The sequence below is a fragment of the Rhinoderma darwinii genome, chromosome 1 (assembly GCF_050947455.1).
Source record: "Rhinoderma darwinii isolate aRhiDar2 chromosome 1, aRhiDar2.hap1, whole genome shotgun sequence".
Taxonomy (NCBI): domain Eukaryota; kingdom Metazoa; phylum Chordata; class Amphibia; order Anura; family Rhinodermatidae; genus Rhinoderma; species Rhinoderma darwinii.
This window is the reverse complement of record NC_134687.1, coordinates 640,740,299-640,763,025: the sequence shown is the minus strand read 5'-3', so window position 1 is coordinate 640,763,025 and position 22,727 is coordinate 640,740,299. Positions and strand designations below refer to the sequence as shown.

The following is a 22,727-nucleotide window of genomic DNA, read 5'->3' as shown; positions in this document are numbered from 1 at the left end:
TGTATGACGCTGTCCAACCACCATACAGCTTCTCCCCCTTCCCGACCCAGCAAAACACAACATGATCATATAAAATACAGCTTCTATAACCACTTGTGTGTTTAACTGATGATATCTCGGGTTGTCGCACAGCTAGAACTGCGATCCTGGTGTCATATGAAAGACTAGAATCTCCTCTTTCATATGCCACCAGAACCACTGTTCAAGGTCGTCCCCAGACCGAGATATGGCTGTTTGAATTGATCCCCCTTCCCTCCAGCTTTACTCATTTATACTGTGAAGCAACTTCATGCCGATTGGACATTGTCAGAGGCTGTGAGATGGCTCCACCTCAGGAGAATCGCTGGTGTTGCCTCCCAGTTGTCTAATAAAGGCTCCTTTCCATATTTAGAAAAAAAGCTCATAACTTTTAATAAACCAGGTATTAGAAAACGTCCTCAGAAAATTCATTTCTCCCTTGCAAGATGATTGGACTAATCTCCTTCCGTGGCCAGAATTTGCCTATAAGAATTATACTGGGGAATCGACGCAATCTTCTCCTTTCTTTCTGGTCTATTGGCAACATCCGAAAGTTGCTCTACCAGTCCCAACTTTATCTGAGGTCCCAGCAGCTAATCTGTCCCGTGCTGACTTCCTGCGCATTTAAAAGGAGGCAAAGGAGGCTATTGTCAAAGCTGAAAGTCGCTTCAAGACAAACGCAGACAAAAGATGCAGAATTCCTCCTTACTTTTGTCCTGTAGACAAAGTCTGGCTGTTTTGTTAGCACCCAAAGTCTGGCTGTCTTTTTATGCCTTTAGTTTCGACAGCAGCAACCGCTGCGCTTCCAATGATAAACTTACTGAGCTCAGCAGGGTCTTGTGGCACAGTTCTTTATCTGTAGTCGTGGCCGAGTGGTTAAGGCGATGGACTTGAAATCCATTGGGGTCTCCCCGCGCAGGTTCAAATCCTGCCGACTACGTCTTGAATTTTCTGCCTCCATGAAGCGATAAAAATAAGGTAATATGCTTGCGCTAGGTAACAAAAAAGTTTAATTGCAGTCATATCGCGATTATGCCATACTCCACTGCTCTGTCACTAATCAGATGCCGGACCCTACATTTTAAGAGTCTCTGTCACCAGTTTATTAATTCCCTATTTCCTAACTAATCTAAAAGGCGCTTTGCTGCTGATAATTACAGTGTGGTTTGTTTATTTAAAAAAACTTGTATCTTTTGCAAAGTTATGATCATTTTTCTAAATATGCTAATGTGGCTCTAATTGCCAAATAGGAGGTGACTCTTTCTTTTCACTCTGGGCAGTGCAATGTTTTCTGTATGACGCTGTCCAACCACCATACAGCTTCTCCCCCTTCCCGACCCAGCAAAACACAACATGATCATATAAAATACAGCTTCTATAACCACTTGTGTGTTTAACTGATGATATCTCGGGTTGTCGCACAGCTAGAACTGCGATCCTGGTGTCATATGAAAGACTAGAATCTCCTCTTTCATATGCCACCAGAACCACTGTTTTAGGTCGTCCCCAGACCGAGATATGGCTGTTTGAATTGATCCCCCTTCCCTCCAGCTTTAGTCATTTACACTGTGAAGCAACTTCATGCCGATTGGACAGTGTCAGAGGCTGTGAGATGGCTCCACCTCAGGAGAATCGCTGGTGTTGCCTCCCAGTTGTCTAATAAAGGCTCCTTTCCATATTTAGAAAAAAAGCTCATAACTTTTAATAAACCAGGTATTAGAAAACGTCCTCAGAAAATTCATTTCTCCCTTGCAAGATGATTGGACTAATCTCCTTCCGTGGCCAGAATTTGCCTATAAGAATTATACTGGGGAATCGACGCAATCTTCTCCTTTCTTTCTGGTCTATTGGCAACATCCGAAAGTTGCTCTACCAGTCCCAACTTTATCTGAGGTCCCAGCAGCTAATCTGTCCCGTGCTGACTTCCTGCGCATTTAAAAGGAGGCAAAGGAGGCTATTGTCAAGCTGAAAGTCGCTTCAAGACAAACTCAGACGAAAGATGCAGAATTCCTCCTTACTTTTGTCCTTGAGACAAAGTCTGGCTGTTTTGTAAGCACCCAAAGTCTGGCTGTCTTTTTATGCCTTTAGTTTCGACAGCAGCAACCGCTGCGCTTCCAATGATAAACTTACTGAGCTCAGCAGGGTCTTGTGGCACAGTTCTTTATCTGTAGTCGTGGCTGAGTGGTTAAGGCGATTGACTTGAAATCCATTGGGGTCTCCCCGCGCAGGTTCAAATCCTGCCGACTACGTCTTGAATTTTCTACCTCCATGAAGCGATAAAAATAAGGTAATATGCTTGCGCTAGGTAACAAAAAAGTTTAATTGCAGTCATATCGCGATTATGCCATACTCCACTGCTCTGTCACTAATCAGATGCCGGACCCTACATTTTAAGAGTCTCTGTCACCAGTTTATTAATTCCCTATTTCCTAACTAATCTAAAAGGTGCTTTGCTTCTGATAATTACAGTGTGGTTTGTTTATTTAAAAAAACTTGTATCTTTTGCAAAGTTATGATCATTTTTCTAAATATGCTAATGTGGCTCTAATTGCCAAATAGGAGGTGACTCTTTCTTTTCACTCTGGGCAGTGCAATGTTTTCTGTATGACGCTGTCCAACCACCATACAGCTTCTCCCCCTTCCCGACCCAGCAAAACACAACATGATCATATAAAATACAGCTTCTATAACCACTTGTGTGTTTAACTGATGATATCTCGGGTTGTCGCACAGCTAGAACTGCGATCCTGGTGTCATATGAAAGACTAGAATCTCCTCTTTCATATGCCACCAGAACCACTGTTCAAGGTCGTCCCCAGACCGAGATATGGCTGTTTGAATTGATCCCCCTTCCCTCCAGCTTTACTCATTTATACTGTGAAGCAACTTCATGCCGATTGGACATTGTCAGAGGCTGTGAGATGGCTCCACCTCAGGAGAATCGCTGGTGTTGCCTCCCAGTTGTCTAATAAAGGCTCCTTTCCATATTTAGAAAAAAAGCTCATAACTTTTAATAAACCAGGTATTAGAAAACGTCCTCAGAAAATTCATTTCTCCCTTGCAAGATGATTGGACTAATCTCCTTCCGTGGCCAGAATTTGCCTATAAGAATTATACTGGGGAATCGACGCAATCTTCTCCTTTCTTTCTGGTCTATTGGCAACATCCGAAAGTTGCTCTACCAGTCCCAACTTTATCTGAGGTCCCAGCAGCTAATCTGTCCCGTGCTGACTTCCTGCGCATTTAAAAGGAGGCAAAGGAGGCTATTGTCAAAGCTGAAAGTCGCTTCAAGACAAACGCAGACAAAAGATGCAGAATTCCTCCTTACTTTTGTCCTGTAGACAAAGTCTGGCTGTTTTGTTAGCACCCAAAGTCTGGCTGTCTTTTTATGCCTTTAGTTTCGACAGCAGCAACCGCTGCGCTTCCAATGATAAACTTACTGAGCTCAGCAGGGTCTTGTGGCACAGTTCTTTATCTGTAGTCGTGGCCGAGTGGTTAAGGTGATGGACTTGAAATCCATTGGGGTCTCCCCGTGCAGGTTCAAATCCTGCCGACTACGTCTTGAATTTTCTGCCTCCATGAAGCGATAAAAATAAGGTAATATGCTTGCGCTAGGTAACAAAAAAGTTTAATTGCAGTCATATCGCGATTATGCCATACTCCACTGCTCTGTCACTAATCAGATGCCGGACCCTACATTTTAAGAGTCTCTGTCACCAGTTTATTAATTCCCTATTTCCTAACTAATCTAAAAGGCGCTTTGCTGCTGATAATTACAGTGTGGTTTGTTTATTTAAAAAAACTTGTTTCTTTTGCAAAGTTATGATCATTTTTCTAAATATGCTAATGTGGCTCTAATTGCCAAATAGGAGGTGACTCTTTCTTTTCACTCTGGGCAGTGCAATGTTTTCTGTATGACGCTGTCCAACCACCATACAGCTTCTCCCCCTTCCCGACCCAGCAAAACACAACATGATCATATAAAATACAGCTTCTATAACCACTTGTGTGTTTAACTGATGATATCTCGGGTTGTCGCACAGCTAGAACTGCGATCCTGGTGTCATATGAAAGACTAGAATCTCCTCTTTCATATGCCACCAGAACCACTGTTCAAGGTCGTCCCCAGACCGAGATATGGCTGTTTGAATTGATCCCCCTTCCCTCCAGCTTTACTCATTTATACTGTGAAGCAACTTCATGCCGATTGGACATTGTCAGAGGCTGTGAGATGGCTCCACCTCAGGAGAATCGCTGGTGTTGCCTCCCAGTTGTCTAATAAAGGCTCCTTTCCATATTTAGAAAAAAAGCTCATAACTTTTAATAAACCAGGTATTAGAAAACGTCCTCAGAAAATTCATTTCTCCCTTGCAAGATGATTGGACTAATCTCCTTCCGTGGCCAGAATTTGCCTATAAGAATTATACTGGGGAATCGACGCAATCTTCTCCTTTCTTTCTGGTCTATTGGCAACATCCGAAAGTTGCTCTACCAGTCCCAACTTTATCTGAGGTCCCAGCAGCTAATCTGTCCCGTGCTGACTTCCTGCGCATTTAAAAGGAGGCAAAGGAGGCTATTGTCAAAGCTGAAAGTCGCTTCAAGACAAACGCAGACAAAAGATGCAGAATTCCTCCTTACTTTTGTCCTGTAGACAAAGTCTGGCTGTTTTGTTAGCACCCAAAGTCTGGCTGTCTTTTTATGCCTTTAGTTTCGACAGCAGCAACCGCTGCGCTTCCAATGATAAACTTACTGAGCTCAGCAGGGTCTTGTGGCACAGTTCTTTATCTGTAGTCGTGGCCGAGTGGTTAAGGCGATGGACTTGAAATCCATTGGGGTCTCCCCGCGCAGGTTCAAATCCTGCCGACTACGTCTTGAATTTTCTGCCTCCATGAAGCGATAAAAATAAGGTAATATGCTTGCGCTAGGTAACAAAAAAGTTTAATTGCAGTCATATCGCGATTATGCCATACTCCACTGCTCTGTCACTAATCAGATGCCGGACCCTACATTTTAAGAGTCTCTGTCACCAGTTTATTAATTCCCTATTTCCTAACTAATCTAAAAGGCGCTTTGCTGCTGATAATTACAGTGTGGTTTGTTTATTTAAAAAAACTTGTATCTTTTGCAAAGTTATGATCATTTTTCTAAATATGCTAATGTGGCTCTAATTGCCAAATAGGAGGTGACTCTTTCTTTTCACTCTGGGCAGTGCAATGTTTTCTGTATGACGCTGTCCAACCACCATACAGCTTCTCCCCCTTCCCGACCCAGCAAAACACAACATGATCATATAAAATACAGCTTCTATAACCACTTGTGTGTTTAACTGATGATATCTCGGGTTGTCGCACAGCTAGAACTGCGATCCTGGTGTCATATGAAAGACTAGAATCTCCTCTTTCATATGCCACCAGAACCACTGTTTTAGGTCGTCCCCAGACCGAGATATGGCTGTTTGAATTGATCCCCCTTCCCTCCAGCTTTAGTCATTTACACTGTGAAGCAACTTCATGCCGATTGGACAGTGTCAGAGGCTGTGAGATGGCTCCACCTCAGGAGAATCGCTGGTGTTGCCTCCCAGTTGTCTAATAAAGGCTCCTTTCCATATTTAGAAAAAAAGCTCATAACTTTTAATAAACCAGGTATTAGAAAACGTCCTCAGAAAATTCATTTCTCCCTTGCAAGATGATTGGACTAATCTCCTTCCGTGGCCAGAATTTGCCTATAAGAATTATACTGGGGAATCGACGCAATCTTCTCCTTTCTTTCTGGTCTATTGGCAACATCCGAAAGTTGCTCTACCAGTCCCAACTTTATCTGAGGTCCCAGCAGCTAATCTGTCCCGTGCTGACTTCCTGCGCATTTAAAAGGAGGCAAAGGAGGCTATTGTCAAGCTGAAAGTCGCTTCAAGACAAACGCAGACGAAAGATGCAGAATTCCTCCTTACTTTTGTCCTTGAGACAAAGTCTGGCTGTTTTGTAAGCACCCAAAGTCTGGCTGTCTTTTTATGCCTTTAGTTTCGACAGCAGCAACCGCTGCGCTTCCAATGATAAACTTACTGAGCTCAGCAGGGTCTTGTGGCACAGTTCTTTATCTGTAGTCGTGGCTGAGTGGTTAAGGCGATTGACTTGAAATCCATTGGGGTCTCCCCGCGCAGGTTCAAATCCTGCCGACTACGTCTTGAATTTTCTACCTCCATGAAGCGATAAAAATAAGGTAATATGCTTGCGCTAGGTAACAAAAAAGTTTAATTGCAGTCATATCGCGATTATGCCATACTCCACTGCTCTGTCACTAATCAGATGCCGGACCCTACATTTTAAGAGTCTCTGTCACCAGTTTATTAATTCCCTATTTCCTAACTAATCTAAAAGGCGCTTTGCTGCTGATAATTACAGTGTGGTTTGTTTATTTAAAAAAACTTGTATCTTTTGCAAAGTTATGATCATTTTTCTAAATATGCTAATGTGGCTCTAATTGCCAAATAGGAGGTGACTCTTTCTTTTCACTCTGGGCAGTGCAATGTTTTCTGTATGACGCTGTCCAACCACCATACAGCTTCTCCCCCTTCCCGACCCAGCAAAACACAACATGATCATATAAAATACAGCTTCTATAACCACTTGTGTGTTTAACTGATGATATCTCGGGTTGTCGCACAGCTAGAACTGCGATCCTGGTGTCATATGAAAGACTAGAATCTCCTCTTTCATATGCCACCAGAACCACTGTTTTAGGTCGTCCCCAGACCGAGATATGGCTGTTTGAATTGATCCCCCTTCCCTCCAGCTTTAGTCATTTACACTGTGAAGCAACTTCATGCCGATTGGACAGTGTCAGAGGCTGTGAGATGGCTCCACCTCAGGAGAATCGCTGGTGTTGCCTCCCAGTTGTCTAATAAAGGCTCCTTTCCATATTTAGAAAAAAAGCTCATAACTTTTAATAAACCAGGTATTAGAAAACGTCCTCAGAAAATTCATTTCTCCCTTGCAAGATGATTGGACTAATCTCCTTCCGTGGCCAGAATTTGCCTATAAGAATTATACTGGGGAATCGACGCAATCTTCTCCTTTCTTTCTGGTCTATTGGCAACATCCGAAAGTTGCTCTACCAGTCCCAACTTTATCTGAGGTCCCAGCAGCTAATCTGTCCCGTGCTGACTTCCTGCGCATTTAAAAGGAGGCAAAGGAGGCTATTGTCAAGCTGAAAGTCGCTTCAAGACAAACGCAGACGAAAGATGCAGAATTCCTCCTTACTTTTGTCCTTGAGACAAAGTCTGGCTGTTTTGTAAGCACCCAAAGTCTGGCTGTCTTTTTATGCCTTTAGTTTCGACAGCAGCAACCGCTGCGCTTCCAATGATAAACTTACTGAGCTCAGCAGGGTCTTGTGGCACAGTTCTTTATCTGTAGTCGTGGCTGAGTGGTTAAGGCGATTGACTTGAAATCCATTGGGGTCTCCCCGCGCAGGTTCAAATCCTGCCGACTACGTCTTGAATTTTCTACCTCCATGAAGCGATAAAAATAAGGTAATATGCTTGCGCTAGGTAACAAAAAAGTTTAATTGCAGTCATCTTGCGATTATGCCATACTCCACTGCTCTGTCACTAATCAGATGCCGGACCCTACATTTTAAGAGTCTCTGTCACCAGTTTATTAATTCCCTATTTCCTAACTAATCTAAAAGGCGCTTTGCTGCTGATAATTACAGTGTGGTTTGTTTATTTAAAAAAACTTGTTTCTTTTGCAAAGTTATGATCATTTTTCTAAATATGCTAATGTGGCTCTAATTGCCAAATAGGAGGTGACTCTTTCTTTTCACTCTGGGTAGTGCAATGTTTTCTGTATGACGCTGTCCAACCACCATACAGCTTCTCCCCCTTCCCGACCCAGCAAAACACAACATGATCATATAAAATACAGCTTCTATAACCACTTGTGTGTTTAACTGATGATATCTCGGGTTGTCGCACAGCTAGAACTGCGATCCTGGTGTCATATGAAAGACTAGAATCTCCTCTTTCATATGCCACCAGAACCACTGTTTTAGGTCGTCCCCAGACCGAGATATGGCTGTTTGAATTGATCCCCCTTCCCTCCAGCTTTAGTCATTTACACTGTGAAGCAACTTCATGCCGATTGGACAGTGTCAGAGGCTGTGAGATGGCTCCACCTCAGGAGAATCGCTGGTGTTGCCTCCCAGTTGTCTAATAAAGGCTCCTTTCCATATTTAGAAAAAAAGCTCATAACTTTTAATAAACCAGGTATTAGAAAACGTCCTCAGAAAATTCATTTCTCCCTTGCAAGATGATTGGACTAATCTCCTTCCGTGGCCAGAATTTGCCTATAAGAATTATACTGGGGAATCGACGCAATCTTCTCCTTTCTTTCTGGTCTATTGGCAACATCCGAAAGTTGCTCTACCAGTCCCAACTTTATCTGAGGTCCCAGCAGCTAATCTGTCCCGTGCTGACTTCCTGCGCATTTAAAAGGAGGCAAAGGAGGCTATTGTCAAGCTGAAAGTCGCTTCAAGACAAACGCAGACGAAAGATGCAGAATTCCTCCTTACTTTTGTCCTTGAGACAAAGTCTGGCTGTTTTGTAAGCACCCAAAGTCTGGCTGTCTTTTTATGCCTTTAGTTTCGACAGCAGCAACCGCTGCGCTTCCAATGATAAACTTACTGAGCTCAGCAGGGTCTTGTGGCACAGTTCTTTATCTGTAGTCGTGGCTGAGTGGTTAAGGCGATTGACTTGAAATCCATTGGGGTCTCCCCGCGCAGGTTCAAATCCTGCCGACTACGTCTTGAATTTTCTACCTCCATGAAGCGATAAAAATAAGGTAATATGCTTGCGCTAGGTAACAAAAAAGTTTAATTGCAGTCATCTTGCGATTATGCCATACTCCACTGCTCTGTCACTAATCAGATGCCGGACCCTACATTTTAAGAGTCTCTGTCACCAGTTTATTAATTCCCTATTTCCTAACTAATCTAAAAGGCGCTTTGCTGCTGATAATTACAGTGTGGTTTGTTTATTTAAAAAAACTTGTTTCTTTTGCAAAGTTATGATCATTTTTCTAAATATGCTAATGTGGCTCTAATTGCCAAATAGGAGGTGACTCTTTCTTTTCACTCTGGGCAGTGCAATGTTTTCTGTATGACGCTGTCCAACCACCATACAGCTTCTCCCCCTTCCCGACCCAGCAAAACACAACATGATCATATAAAATACAGCTTCTATAACCACTTGTGTGTTTAACTGATGATATCTCGGGTTGTCGCACAGCTAGAACTGCGATCCTGGTGTCATATGAAAGACTAGAATCTCCTCTTTCATATGCCACCAGAACCACTGTTCAAGGTCGTCCCCAGACCGAGATATGGCTGTTTGAATTGATCCCCCTTCCCTCCAGCTTTACTCATTTATACTGTGAAGCAACTTCATGCCGATTGGACATTGTCAGAGGCTGTGAGATGGCTCCACCTCAGGAGAATCGCTGGTGTTGCCTCCCAGTTGTCTAATAAAGGCTCCTTTCCATATTTAGAAAAAAAGCTCATAACTTTTAATAAACCAGGTATTAGAAAACGTCCTCAGAAAATTCATTTCTCCCTTGCAAGATGATTGGACTAATCTCCTTCCGTGGCCAGAATTTGCCTATAAGAATTATACTGGGGAATCGACGCAATCTTCTCCTTTCTTTCTGGTCTATTGGCAACATCCGAAAGTTGCTCTACCAGTCCCAACTTTATCTGAGGTCCCAGCAGCTAATCTGTCCCGTGCTGACTTCCTGCGCATTTAAAAGGAGGCAAAGGAGGCTATTGTCAAAGCTGAAAGTCGCTTCAAGACAAACGCAGACAAAAGATGCAGAATTCCTCCTTACTTTTGTCCTGTAGACAAAGTCTGGCTGTTTTGTTAGCACCCAAAGTCTGGCTGTCTTTTTATGCCTTTAGTTTCGACAGCAGCAACCGCTGCGCTTCCAATGATAAACTTACTGAGCTCAGCAGGGTCTTGTGGCACAGTTCTTTATCTGTAGTCGTGGCCGAGTGGTTAAGGTGATGGACTTGAAATCCATTGGGGTCTCCCCGCGCAGGTTCAAATCCTGCCGACTACGTCTTGAATTTTCTGCCTCCATGAAGCGATAAAAATAAGGTAATATGCTTGCGCTAGGTAACAAAAAAGTTTAATTGCAGTCATATCGCGATTATGCCATACTCCACTGCTCTGTCACTAATCAGATGCCGGACCCTACATTTTAAGAGTCTCTGTCACCAGTTTATTAATTCCCTATTTCCTAACTAATCTAAAAGGCGCTTTGCTGCTGATAATTACAGTGTGGTTTGTTTATTTAAAAAAACTTGTTTCTTTTGCAAAGTTATGATCATTTTTCTAAATATGCTAATGTGGCTCTAATTGCCAAATAGGAGGTGACTCTTTCTTTTCACTCTGGGCAGTGCAATGTTTTCTGTATGACGCTGTCCAACCACCATACAGCTTCTCCCCCTTCCCGACCCAGCAAAACACAACATGATCATATAAAATACAGCTTCTATAACCACTTGTGTGTTTAACTGATGATATCTCGGGTTGTCGCACAGCTAGAACTGCGATCCTGGTGTCATATGAAAGACTAGAATCTCCTCTTTCATATGCCACCAGAACCACTGTTCAAGGTCGTCCCCAGACCGAGATATGGCTGTTTGAATTGATCCCCCTTCCCTCCAGCTTTACTCATTTATACTGTGAAGCAACTTCATGCCGATTGGACATTGTCAGAGGCTGTGAGATGGCTCCACCTCAGGAGAATCGCTGGTGTTGCCTCCCAGTTGTCTAATAAAGGCTCCTTTCCATATTTAGAAAAAAAGCTCATAACTTTTAATAAACCAGGTATTAGAAAACGTCCTCAGAAAATTCATTTCTCCCTTGCAAGATGATTGGACTAATCTCCTTCCGTGGCCAGAATTTGCCTATAAGAATTATACTGGGGAATCGACGCAATCTTCTCCTTTCTTTCTGGTCTATTGGCAACATCCGAAAGTTGCTCTACCAGTCCCAACTTTATCTGAGGTCCCAGCAGCTAATCTGTCCCGTGCTGACTTCCTGCGCATTTAAAAGGAGGCAAAGGAGGCTATTGTCAAAGCTGAAAGTCGCTTCAAGACAAACGCAGACAAAAGATGCAGAATTCCTCCTTACTTTTGTCCTGTAGACAAAGTCTGGCTGTTTTGTTAGCACCCAAAGTCTGGCTGTCTTTTTATGCCTTTAGTTTCGACAGCAGCAACCGCTGCGCTTCCAATGATAAACTTACTGAGCTCAGCAGGGTCTTGTGGCACAGTTCTTTATCTGTAGTCGTGGCCGAGTGGTTAAGGCGATGGACTTGAAATCCATTGGGGTCTCCCCGCGCAGGTTCAAATCCTGCCGACTACGTCTTGAATTTTCTGCCTCCATGAAGCGATAAAAATAAGGTAATATGCTTGCGCTAGGTAACAAAAAAGTTTAATTGCAGTCATATCGCGATTATGTCATACTCCACTGCTCTGTCACTAATCAGATGCCGGACCCTACATTTTAAGAGTCTCTGTCACCAGTTTATTAATTCCCTATTTCCTAACTAATCTAAAAGGCGCTTTGCTGCTGATAATTACAGTGTGGTTTGTTTATTTAAAAAAACTTGTATCTTTTGCAAAGTTATGATCATTTTTCTAAATATGCTAATGTGGCTCTAATTGCCAAATAGGAGGTGACTCTTTCTTTTCACTCTGGGCAGTGCAATGTTTTCTGTATGACGCTGTCCAACCACCATACAGCTTCTCCCCCTTCCCGACCCAGCAAAACACAACATGATCATATAAAATACAGCTTCTATAACCACTTGTGTGTTTAACTGATGATATCTCGGGTTGTCGCACAGCTAGAACTGCGATCCTGGTGTCATATGAAAGACTAGAATCTCCTCTTTCATATGCCACCAGAACCACTGTTTTAGGTCGTCCCCAGACCGAGATATGGCTGTTTGAATTGATCCCCCTTCCCTCCAGCTTTAGTCATTTACACTGTGAAGCAACTTCATGCCGATTGGACAGTGTCAGAGGCTGTGAGATGGCTCCACCTCAGGAGAATCGCTGGTGTTGCCTCCCAGTTGTCTAATAAAGGCTCCTTTCCATATTTAGAAAAAAAGCTCATAACTTTTAATAAACCAGGTATTAGAAAACGTCCTCAGAAAATTCATTTCTCCCTTGCAAGATGATTGGACTAATCTCCTTCCGTGGCCAGAATTTGCCTATAAGAATTATACTGGGGAATCGACGCAATCTTCTCCTTTCTTTCTGGTCTATTGGCAACATCCGAAAGTTGCTCTACCAGTCCCAACTTTATCTGAGGTCCCAGCAGCTAATCTGTCCCGTGCTGACTTCCTGCGCATTTAAAAGGAGGCAAAGGAGGCTATTGTCAAGCTGAAAGTCGCTTCAAGACAAACGCAGACGAAAGATGCAGAATTCCTCCTTACTTTTGTCCTTGAGACAAAGTCTGGCTGTTTTGTAAGCACCCAAAGTCTGGCTGTCTTTTTATGCCTTTAGTTTCGACAGCAGCAACCGCTGCGCTTCCAATGATAAACTTACTGAGCTCAGCAGGGTCTTGTGGCACAGTTCTTTATCTGTAGTCGTGGCTGAGTGGTTAAGGCGATTGACTTGAAATCCATTGGGGTCTCCCCGCGCAGGTTCAAATCCTGCCGACTACGTCTTGAATTTTCTACCTCCATGAAGCGATAAAAATAAGGTAATATGCTTGCGCTAGGTAACAAAAAAGTTTAATTGCAGTCATATCGCGATTATGCCATACTCCACTGCTCTGTCACTAATCAGATGCCGGACCCTACATTTTAAGAGTCTCTGTCACCAGTTTATTAATTCCCTATTTCCTAACTAATCTAAAAGGCGCTTTGCTGCTGATAATTACAGTGTGGTTTGTTTATTTAAAAAAACTTGTATCTTTTGCAAAGTTATGATCATTTTTCTAAATATGCTAATGTGGCTCTAATTGCCAAATAGGAGGTGACTCTTTCTTTTCACTCTGGGCAGTGCAATGTTTTCTGTATGACGCTGTCCAACCACCATACAGCTTCTCCCCCTTCCCGACCCAGCAAAACACAACATGATCATATAAAATACAGCTTCTATAACCACTTGTGTGTTTAACTGATGATATCTCGGGTTGTCGCACAGCTAGAACTGCGATCCTGGTGTCATATGAAAGACTAGAATCTCCTCTTTCATATGCCACCAGAACCACTGTTTTAGGTCGTCCCCAGACCGAGATATGGCTGTTTGAATTGATCCCCCTTCCCTCCAGCTTTAGTCATTTACACTGTGAAGCAACTTCATGCCGATTGGACAGTGTCAGAGGCTGTGAGATGGCTCCACCTCAGGAGAATCGCTGGTGTTGCCTCCCAGTTGTCTAATAAAGGCTCCTTTCCATATTTAGAAAAAAAGCTCATAACTTTTAATAAACCAGGTATTAGAAAACGTCCTCAGAAAATTCATTTCTCCCTTGCAAGATGATTGGACTAATCTCCTTCCGTGGCCAGAATTTGCCTATAAGAATTATACTGGGGAATCGACGCAATCTTCTCCTTTCTTTCTGGTCTATTGGCAACATCCGAAAGTTGCTCTACCAGTCCCAACTTTATCTGAGGTCCCAGCAGGTAATCTGTCCCGTGCTGACTTCCTGCGCATTTAAAAGGAGGCAAAGGAGGCTATTGTCAAGCTGAAAGTCGCTTCAAGACAAACGCAGACGAAAGATGCAGAATTCCTCCTTACTTTTGTCCTTGAGACAAAGTCTGGCTGTTTTGTAAGCACCCAAAGTCTGGCTGTCTTTTTATGCCTTTAGTTTCGACAGCAGCAACCGCTGCGCTTCCAATGATAAACTTACTGAGCTCAGCAGGGTCTTGTGGCACAGTTCTTTATCTGTAGTCGTGGCTGAGTGGTTAAGGCGATTGACTTGAAATCCATTGGGGTCTCCCCGCGCAGGTTCAAATCCTGCCGACTACGTCTTGAATTTTCTACCTCCATGAAGCGATAAAAATAAGGTAATATGCTTGCGCTAGGTAACAAAAAAGTTTAATTGCAGTCATATTGCGATTATGCCATACTCCACTGCTCTGTCACTAATCAGATGCCGGACCCTATATTTAAAGAGTCTCTGTCACCAGTTTATTAATTCCCTATTTCCTAACTAATCTAAAAGGTGCTTTGCTTCTGATAATTACAGTGTGGTTTGTTTATTTAAAAAAACTTGTATCTTTTGCAAAGTTATGATCATTTTTCTAAATATGCTAATGTGGCTCTAATTGCCAAATAGGAGGTGACTCTTTCTTTTCACTCTGGGCAGTGCAATGTTTTCTGTATGACGCTGTCCAACCACCATACAGCTTCTCCCCCTTCCCGACCCAGCAAAACACAACATGATCATATAAAATACAGCTTCTATAACCACTTGTGTGTTTAACTGATGATATCTCGGGTTGTCGCACAGCTAGAACTGCGATCCTGGTGTCATATGAAAGACTAGAATCTCCTCTTTCATATGCCACCAGAACCACTGTTCAAGGTCGTCCCCAGACCGAGATATGGCTGTTTGAATTGATCCCCCTTCCCTCCAGCTTTACTCATTTATACTGTGAAGCAACTTCATGCCGATTGGACATTGTCAGAGGCTGTGAGATGGCTCCACCTCAGGAGAATCGCTGGTGTTGCCTCCCAGTTGTCTAATAAAGGCTCCTTTCCATATTTAGAAAAAAAGCTCATAACTTTTAATAAACCAGGTATTAGAAAACGTCCTCAGAAAATTCATTTCTCCCTTGCAAGATGATTGGACTAATCTCCTTCCGTGGCCAGAATTTGCCTATAAGAATTATACTGGGGAATCGACGCAATCTTCTCCTTTCTTTCTGGTCTATTGGCAACATCCGAAAGTTGCTCTACCAGTCCCAACTTTATCTGAGGTCCCAGCAGCTAATCTGTCCCGTGCTGACTTCCTGCGCATTTAAAAGGAGGCAAAGGAGGCTATTGTCAAAGCTGAAAGTCGCTTCAAGACAAACGCAGACAAAAGATGCAGAATTCCTCCTTACTTTTGTCCTGTAGACAAAGTCTGGCTGTTTTGTTAGCACCCAAAGTCTGGCTGTCTTTTTATGCCTTTAGTTTCGACAGCAGCAACCGCTGCGCTTCCAATGATAAACTTACTGAGCTCAGCAGGGTCTTGTGGCACAGTTCTTTATCTGTAGTCGTGGCCGAGTGGTTAAGGCGATGGACTTGAAATCCATTGGGGTCTCCCCGCGCAGGTTCAAATCCTGCCGACTACGTCTTGAATTTTCTGCCTCCATGAAGCGATAAAAATAAGGTAATATGCTTGCGCTAGGTAACAAAAAAGTTTAATTGCAGTCATATCGCGATTATGCCATACTCCACTGCTCTGTCACTAATCAGATGCCGGACCCTACATTTTAAGAGTCTCTGTCACCAGTTTATTAATTCCCTATTTCCTAACTAATCTAAAAGGCGCTTTGCTGCTGATAATTACAGTGTGGTTTGTTTATTTAAAAAAACTTGTATCTTTTGCAAAGTTATGATCATTTTTCTAAATATGCTAATGTGGCTCTAATTGCCAAATAGGAGGTGACTCTTTCTTTTCACTCTGGGCAGTGCAATGTTTTCTGTATGACGCTGTCCAACCACCATACAGCTTCTCCCCCTTCCCGACCCAGCAAAACACAACATGATCATATAAAATACAGCTTCTATAACCACTTGTGTGTTTAACTGATGATATCTCGGGTTGTCGCACAGCTAGAACTGCGATCCTGGTGTCATATGAAAGACTAGAATCTCCTCTTTCATATGCCACCAGAACCACTGTTTTAGGTCGTCCCCAGACCGAGATATGGCTGTTTGAATTGATCCCCCTTCCCTCCAGCTTTAGTCATTTACACTGTGAAGCAACTTCATGCCGATTGGACAGTGTCAGAGGCTGTGAGATGGCTCCACCTCAGGAGAATCGCTGGTGTTGCCTCCCAGTTGTCTAATAAAGGCTCCTTTCCATATTTAGAAAAAAAGCTCATAACTTTTAATAAACCAGGTATTAGAAAACGTCCTCAGAAAATTCATTTCTCCCTTGCAAGATGATTGGACTAATCTCCTTCCGTGGCCAGAATTTGCCTATAAGAATTATACTGGGGAATCGACGCAATCTTCTCCTTTCTTTCTGGTCTATTGGCAACATCCGAAAGTTGCTCTACCAGTCCCAACTTTATCTGAGGTCCCAGCAGCTAATCTGTCCCGTGCTGACTTCCTGCGCATTTAAAAGGAGGCAAAGGAGGCTATTGTCAAGCTGAAAGTCGCTTCAAGACAAACGCAGACGAAAGATGCAGAATTCCTCCTTACTTTTGTCCTTGAGACAAAGTCTGGCTGTTTTGTAAGCACCCAAAGTCTGGCTGTCTTTTTATGCCTTTAGTTTCGACAGCAGCAACCGCTGCGCTTCCAATGATAAACTTACTGAGCTCAGCAGGGTCTTGTGGCACAGTTCTTTATCTGTAGTCGTGGCTGAGTGGTTAAGGCGATTGACTTGAAATCCATTGGGGCTCCCCGCGCAGGTTCAAATCCTGCCGACTACGTCTTGAATTTTCTACCTCCATGAAGCGATAAAAATAAGGTAATATGCTTGCGCTAGGTAACAAAAAAGTTTAATTGCAGTCATATCGCGATTATGCCATACTCCACTGCTCTGTCACTAATCAGATGCCGGACCCTACATTTTAAGAGTCTCTGTCACCAGTTTATTAATTCCCTATTTCCTAACTAATCTAAAAGGCGCTTTGCTGCTGATAATTACAGTGTGGTTTGTTTATTTAAAAAAACTTGTATCTTTTGCAAAGTTATGATCATTTTTCTAAATATGCTAATGTGGCTCTAATTGCCAAATAGGAGGTGACTCTTTCTTTTCACTCTGGGCAGTGCAATGTTTTCTGTATGACGCTGTCCAACCACCATACAGCTTCTCCCCCTTCCCGACCCAGCAAAACACAACATGATCATATAAAATACAGCTTCTATAACCACTTGTGTGTTTAACTGATGATATCTCGGGTTGTCGCACAGCTAGAACTGCGATCCTGGTGTCATATGAAAGACTAGAATCTCCTCTTTCATATGCCACCAGAACCACTGTTTTAGGTCGTCCCCAGACCGAGATATGGCTGTTTGAATTGATCCCCCTTCCCTCCAGCTTTAGTCATTTACACTGTGAAGCAACTTCATGCCGATTGGACAGTGTCAGAGGCTGTGAGATGGCTCCACCTCAGGAGAATCGCTGGTGTTGCCTCCCAGTTGTCTAATAAAGGCTCCTTTCCATATTTAGAAAAAAAGCTCATAACTTTTAATAAACCAGGTATTAGAAAACGTCCTCAGAAAATTCATTTCTCCCTTGCAAGATGATTGGACTAATCTCCTTCCGTGGCCAGAATTTGCCTATAAGAATTATACTGGGGAATCGACGCAATCTTCTCCTTTCTTTCTGGTCTATTGGCAACATCCGAAAGTTGCTCTACCAGTCCCAACTTTATCTGAGGTCCCAGCAGCTAATCTGTCCCGTGCTGACTTCCTGCGCATTTAAAAGGAGGCAAAGGAGGCTATTGTCAAGCTGAAAGTCGCTTCAAGACAAACGCAGACGAAAGATGCAGAATTCCTCCTTACTTTTGTCCTTGAGACAAAGTCTGGCTGTTTTGTAAGCACCCAAAGTCTGGCTGTCTTTTTATGCCTTTAGTTTCGACAGCAGCAACCGCTGCGCTTCCAATGATAAACTTACTGAGCTCAGCAGGGTCTTGTGGCACAGTTCTTTATCTGTAGTCGTGGCTGAGTGGTTAAGGCGATTGACTTGAAATCCATTGGGGTCTCCCCGCGCAGGTTCAAATCCTGCCGACTACGTCTTGAATTTTCTACCTCCATGAAGCGATAAAAATAAGGTAATATGCTTGCGCTAGGTAACAAAAAAGTTTAATTGCCGTCATATTGCGATTATGCCATACTCCACTGCTCTGTCACTAATCAGATGCCGGACCCTATATTTAAAGAGTCTCTGTCACCAGTTTATTAATTCCCTATTTCCTAACTAATCTAAAAGGTGCTTTGCTTCTGATAATTACAGTGTGGTTTGTTTATTTAAAAAAACTTGTATCTTTTGCAAAGTTATGATCATTTTTCTAAATATGCTAATGTGGCTCTAATTGCCAAATAGGAGGTGACTCTTTCTTTTCACTCTGGGCAGTGCAATGTTTTCTGTATGACGCTGTCCAACCACCATACAGCTTCTCCCCCTTCCCGACCCAGCAAAACACAACATGATCATATAAAATACAGCTTCTATAACCACTTGTGTGTTTAACTGATGATATCTCGGGTTGTCGCACAGCTAGAACTGCGATCCTGGTGTCATATGAAAGACTAGAATCTCCTCTTTCATATGCCACCAGAACCACTGTTCAAGGTCGTCCCCAGACCGAGATATGGCTGTTTGAATTGATCCCCCTTCCCTCCAGCTTTACTCATTTATACTGTGAAGCAACTTCATGCCGATTGGACATTGTCAGAGGCTGTGAGATGGCTCCACCTCAGGAGAATCGCTGGTGTTGCCTCCCAGTTGTCTAATAAAGGCTCCTTTCCATATTTAGAAAAAAAGCTCATAACTTTTAATAAACCAGGTATTAGAAAACGTCCTCAGAAAATTCATTTCTCCCTTGCAAGATGATTGGACTAATCTCCTTCCGTGGCCAGAATTTGCCTATAAGAATTATACTGGGGAATCGACGCAATCTTCTCCTTTCTTTCTGGTCTATTGGCAACATCCGAAAGTTGCTCTACCAGTCCCAACTTTATCTGAGGTCCCAGCAGCTAATCTGTCCCGTGCTGACTTCCTGCGCATTTAAAAGGAGGCAAAGGAGGCTATTGTCAAAGCTGAAAGTCGCTTCAAGACAAACGCAGACAAAAGATGCAGAATTCCTCCTTACTTTTGTCCTGTAGACAAAGTCTGGCTGTTTTGTTAGCACCCAAAGTCTGGCTGTCTTTTTATGCCTTTAGTTTCGACAGCAGCAACCGCTGCGCTTCCAATGATAAACTTACTGAGCTCAGCAGGGTCTTGTGGCACAGTTCTTTATCTGTAGTCGTGGCCGAGTGGTTAAGGCGATGGACTTGAAATCCATTGGGGTCTCCCCGCGCAGGTTCAAATCCTGCTGACTACGTCTTGAATTTTCTGCCTCCATGAAGCGATAAAAATAAGGTAATATGCTTGCGCTAGGTAACAAAAAAGTTTAATTGCAGTCATATCGCGATTATGCCATACTCCACTGCTCTGTCACTAATCAGATGCCGGACCCTACATTTTAAGAGTCTCTGTCACCAGTTTATTAATTCCCTATTTCCTAACTAATCTAAAAGGCGCTTTGCTGCTGATAATTACAGTGTGGTTTGTTTATTTAAAAAAACTTGTATCTTTTGCAAAGTTATGATCATTTTTCTAAATATGCTAATGTGGCTCTAATTGCCAAATAGGAGGTGACTCTTTCTTTTCACTCTGGGCAGTGCAATGTTTTCTGTATGACGCTGTCCAACCACCATACAGCTTCTCCCCCTTCCCGACCCAGCAAAACACAACATGATCATATAAAATACAGCTTCTATAACCACTTGTGTGTTTAACTGATGATATCTCGGGTTGTCGCACAGCTAGAACTGCGATCCTGGTGTCATATGAAAGACTAGAATCTCCTCTTTCATATGCCACCAGAACCACTGTTCAAGGTCGTCCCCAGACCGAGATATGGCTGTTTGAATTGATCCCCCTTCCCTCCAGCTTTACTCATTTATACTGTGAAGCAACTTCATGCCGATTGGACAGTGTCAGAGGCTGTGAGATGGCTCCACCTCAGGAGAATCGCTGGTGTTGCCTCCCAGTTGTCTAATAAAGGCTCCTTTCCATATTTAGAAAAAAAGCTCATAACTTTTAATAAACCAGGTATTAGAAAACGTCCTCAGAAAATTCATTTCTCCCTTGCAAGATGATTGGACTAATCTCCTTCCGTGGCCAGAATTTGCCTATAAGAATTATACTGGGGAATCGACGCAATCTTCTCCTTTCTTTCTGGTCTATTGGCAACATCCGAAAGTTGCTCTACCAGTCCCAACTTTATCTTAGGTCCCAGCAGCTAATCTGTCCCGTGCTGACTTCCTGCGCATTTAAAAGGAGGCAAAGGAGGCTATTGTCAAAGCTGAAAGTCGCTTCAAGACAAACGCAGACGAAAGATGCAGAATTCCTCCTTACTTTTGTCCTGGAGACAAAGTCTGGCTGTTTTGTAAGCACCCAAAGTCTGGCTGTCTTTTTATGCCTTTAGTTTCGACAGCAGCAACCGCTGCGCTTCCAATGATAAACTTACTGAGCTCAGCAGGGTCTTGTGGCACAGTTCTTTATCTGTAGTTGTGGCCGAGTGGTTAAGGCGATGGACTTGAAATCCATTGGGGTCTCCCCGCGCAGGTTCAAATCCTGCTGACTACGTCTTGAATTTTCTGCCTCCATGAAGCGATAAAAATAAGGTAATATGCTTGCGCTAGGTAACAAAAAAGTTTAATTGCAGTCATATCCCGATTATGCCATACTCCACTGCTCTGTCACTAATCAGATGCCGGACCCTACATTTTAAGAGTCTCTGTCACCAGTTTATTAATTCCCTATTTCCTAACTAATCTAAAAGGCGCTTTGCTGCTGATAATTACAGTGTGGTTTGTTTATTTAAAAAAACTTGTATCTTTTGCAAAGTTATGATCATTTTTCTAAATATGCTAATGTGGCTCTAATTGCCAAATAGGAGGTGACTCTTTCTTTTCACTCTGGGCAGTGCAATGTTTTCTGTATGACGCTGTCCAACCACCATACAGCTTCTCCCCCTTCCCGACCCAGCAAAACACAACATGATCATATAAAATACAGCTTCTATAACCACTTGTGTGTTTAACTGATGATATCTCGGGTTGTCGCACAGCTAGAACTGCGATCCTGGTGTCATATGAAAGACTAGAATCTCCTCTTTCATATGCCACCAGAACCACTGTTCAAGGTCGTCCCCAGACCGAGATATGGCTGTTTGAATTGATCCCCCTTCCCTCCAGCTTTACTCATTTATACTGTGAAGCAACTTCATGCCGATTGGACAGTGTCAGAGGCTGTGAGATGGCTCCACCTCAGGAGAATCGCTGGTGTTGCCTCCCAGTTGTCTAATAAAGGCTCCTTTCCATATTTAGAAAAAAAGCTCATAACTTTTAATAAACCAGGTATTAGAAAACGTCCTCAGAAAATTCATTTCTCCCTTGCAAGATGATTGGACTAATCTCCTTCCGTGGCCAGAATTTGCCTATAAGAATTATACTGGGGAATCGACGCAATCTTCTCCTTTCTTTCTGGTCTATTGGCAACATCCGAAAGTTGCTCTACCAGTCCCAACTTTATCTTAGGTCCCAGCAGCTAATCTGTCCCGTGCTGACTTCCTGCGCATTTAAAAGGAGGCAAAGGAGGCTATTGTCAAAGCTGAAAGTCGCTTCAAGACAAACGCAGACGAAAGATGCAGAATTCCTCCTTACTTTTGTCCTGGAGACAAAGTCTGGCTGTTTTGTAAGCACCCAAAGTCTGGCTGTCTTTTTATGCCTTTAGTTTCGACAGCAGCAACCGCTGCGCTTCCAATGATAAACTTACTGAGCTCAGCAGGGTCTTGTGGCACAGTTCTTTATCTGTAGTTGTGGCCGAGTGGTTAAGGCGATGGACTTGAAATCCATTGGGGTCTCCCCGTGGAGGTTCAAATCCTGCCGACTACGTCTTGAATTTTCTGCCTCCATGAAGCGATAAAAATAAGGTAATATGCTTGCGCTAGGTAACAAAAAAGTTTTATTGCAGTCATATCGCGATTATGCCATACTCCACTGCTCTGTCACTAATCAGATGCCGGACCCTACATTTTAAGAGTCTCTGTCACCAGTTTATTAATTCCCTATTTCCTAACTAATCTAAAAGGCGCTTTGCTGCTGATAATTACAGTGTGGTTTGTTTATTTAAAAAAACTTGTATCTTTTGCAAAGTTATGATCATTTTTCTAAATATGCTAATGTGGCTCTAATTGCCAAATAGGAGGTGACTCTTTCTTTTTACTCTGGGCAGTGCAATGTTTTCTGTATGACGCTGTCCAACCACCATACAGCTTCTCCCCCTTCCCGACCCAGCAAAACACAACATGATCATATAAAATACAGCTTCTATAACCACTTGTGTGTTTAACTGACGATATCTCGGGTTGTCGCACAGCTAGAACTGCGATCCTGGTGTCATATGAAAGACTAGAATCTCCTCTTTCATATGCCACCAGAACCACTGTTCAAGGTCGTCCCCAGACCGAGATATGGCTGTTTGAATTGATCCCCCTTCCCTCCAGCTTTACTCATTTATACTGTGAAGCAACTTCATGCCGATTGGACAGTGTCAGAGGCTGTGAGATAGCTCCACCTCAGGAGAATCGCTGGTGTTACCTCCCTCCCAGTTGTCTAATAAAGGCTCCTTTCCATATTTAGAAAAAAAGCTCATAACTTTTAAATTAATAAACCAGGTATTAGAAAACGTCCTCAGAAAATTCATTTCTCCC

At 43.0% G+C, this 22,727-nt stretch overlaps 8 non-coding genes across 8 annotated transcripts; all 8 read left to right on the top strand.

Moving 5' to 3' along the window:
- Nucleotides 1–876: 876 nt before the first annotated feature.
- On the top strand, nt 877–958 carry TRNAS-UGA (transfer RNA serine (anticodon UGA)). The gene has a single exon. It is a non-coding gene; the product is annotated as a tRNA-Ser (tRNA).
- Nucleotides 959–3,495: 2,537 nt separating this feature from the next.
- Nucleotides 3,496–3,577, top strand: TRNAS-UGA (transfer RNA serine (anticodon UGA)). Its single transcript has one exon. It is a non-coding gene; the product is annotated as a tRNA-Ser (tRNA).
- Nucleotides 3,578–4,805: 1,228 nt separating this feature from the next.
- Nucleotides 4,806–4,887, top strand: TRNAS-UGA (transfer RNA serine (anticodon UGA)). The gene has a single exon. It is a non-coding gene; the product is annotated as a tRNA-Ser (tRNA).
- A 5,155-nt stretch (nt 4,888–10,042) lies between these two features.
- Nucleotides 10,043–10,124, top strand: TRNAS-UGA (transfer RNA serine (anticodon UGA)). The gene has a single exon. It is a non-coding gene; the product is annotated as a tRNA-Ser (tRNA).
- Nucleotides 10,125–11,352: 1,228 nt separating this feature from the next.
- TRNAS-UGA (transfer RNA serine (anticodon UGA)) lies at nt 11,353–11,434 on the top strand. Its single transcript has one exon. It is a non-coding gene; the product is annotated as a tRNA-Ser (tRNA).
- Nucleotides 11,435–15,280: 3,846 nt separating this feature from the next.
- On the top strand, nt 15,281–15,362 carry TRNAS-UGA (transfer RNA serine (anticodon UGA)). The gene has a single exon. It is a non-coding gene; the product is annotated as a tRNA-Ser (tRNA).
- A 3,845-nt stretch (nt 15,363–19,207) lies between these two features.
- On the top strand, nt 19,208–19,289 carry TRNAS-UGA (transfer RNA serine (anticodon UGA)). The gene has a single exon. It is a non-coding gene; the product is annotated as a tRNA-Ser (tRNA).
- A 1,228-nt stretch (nt 19,290–20,517) lies between these two features.
- TRNAS-UGA (transfer RNA serine (anticodon UGA)) lies at nt 20,518–20,599 on the top strand. The gene has a single exon. It is a non-coding gene; the product is annotated as a tRNA-Ser (tRNA).
- The last annotated feature ends 2,128 nt before the right edge of the window (nt 20,600–22,727 follow it).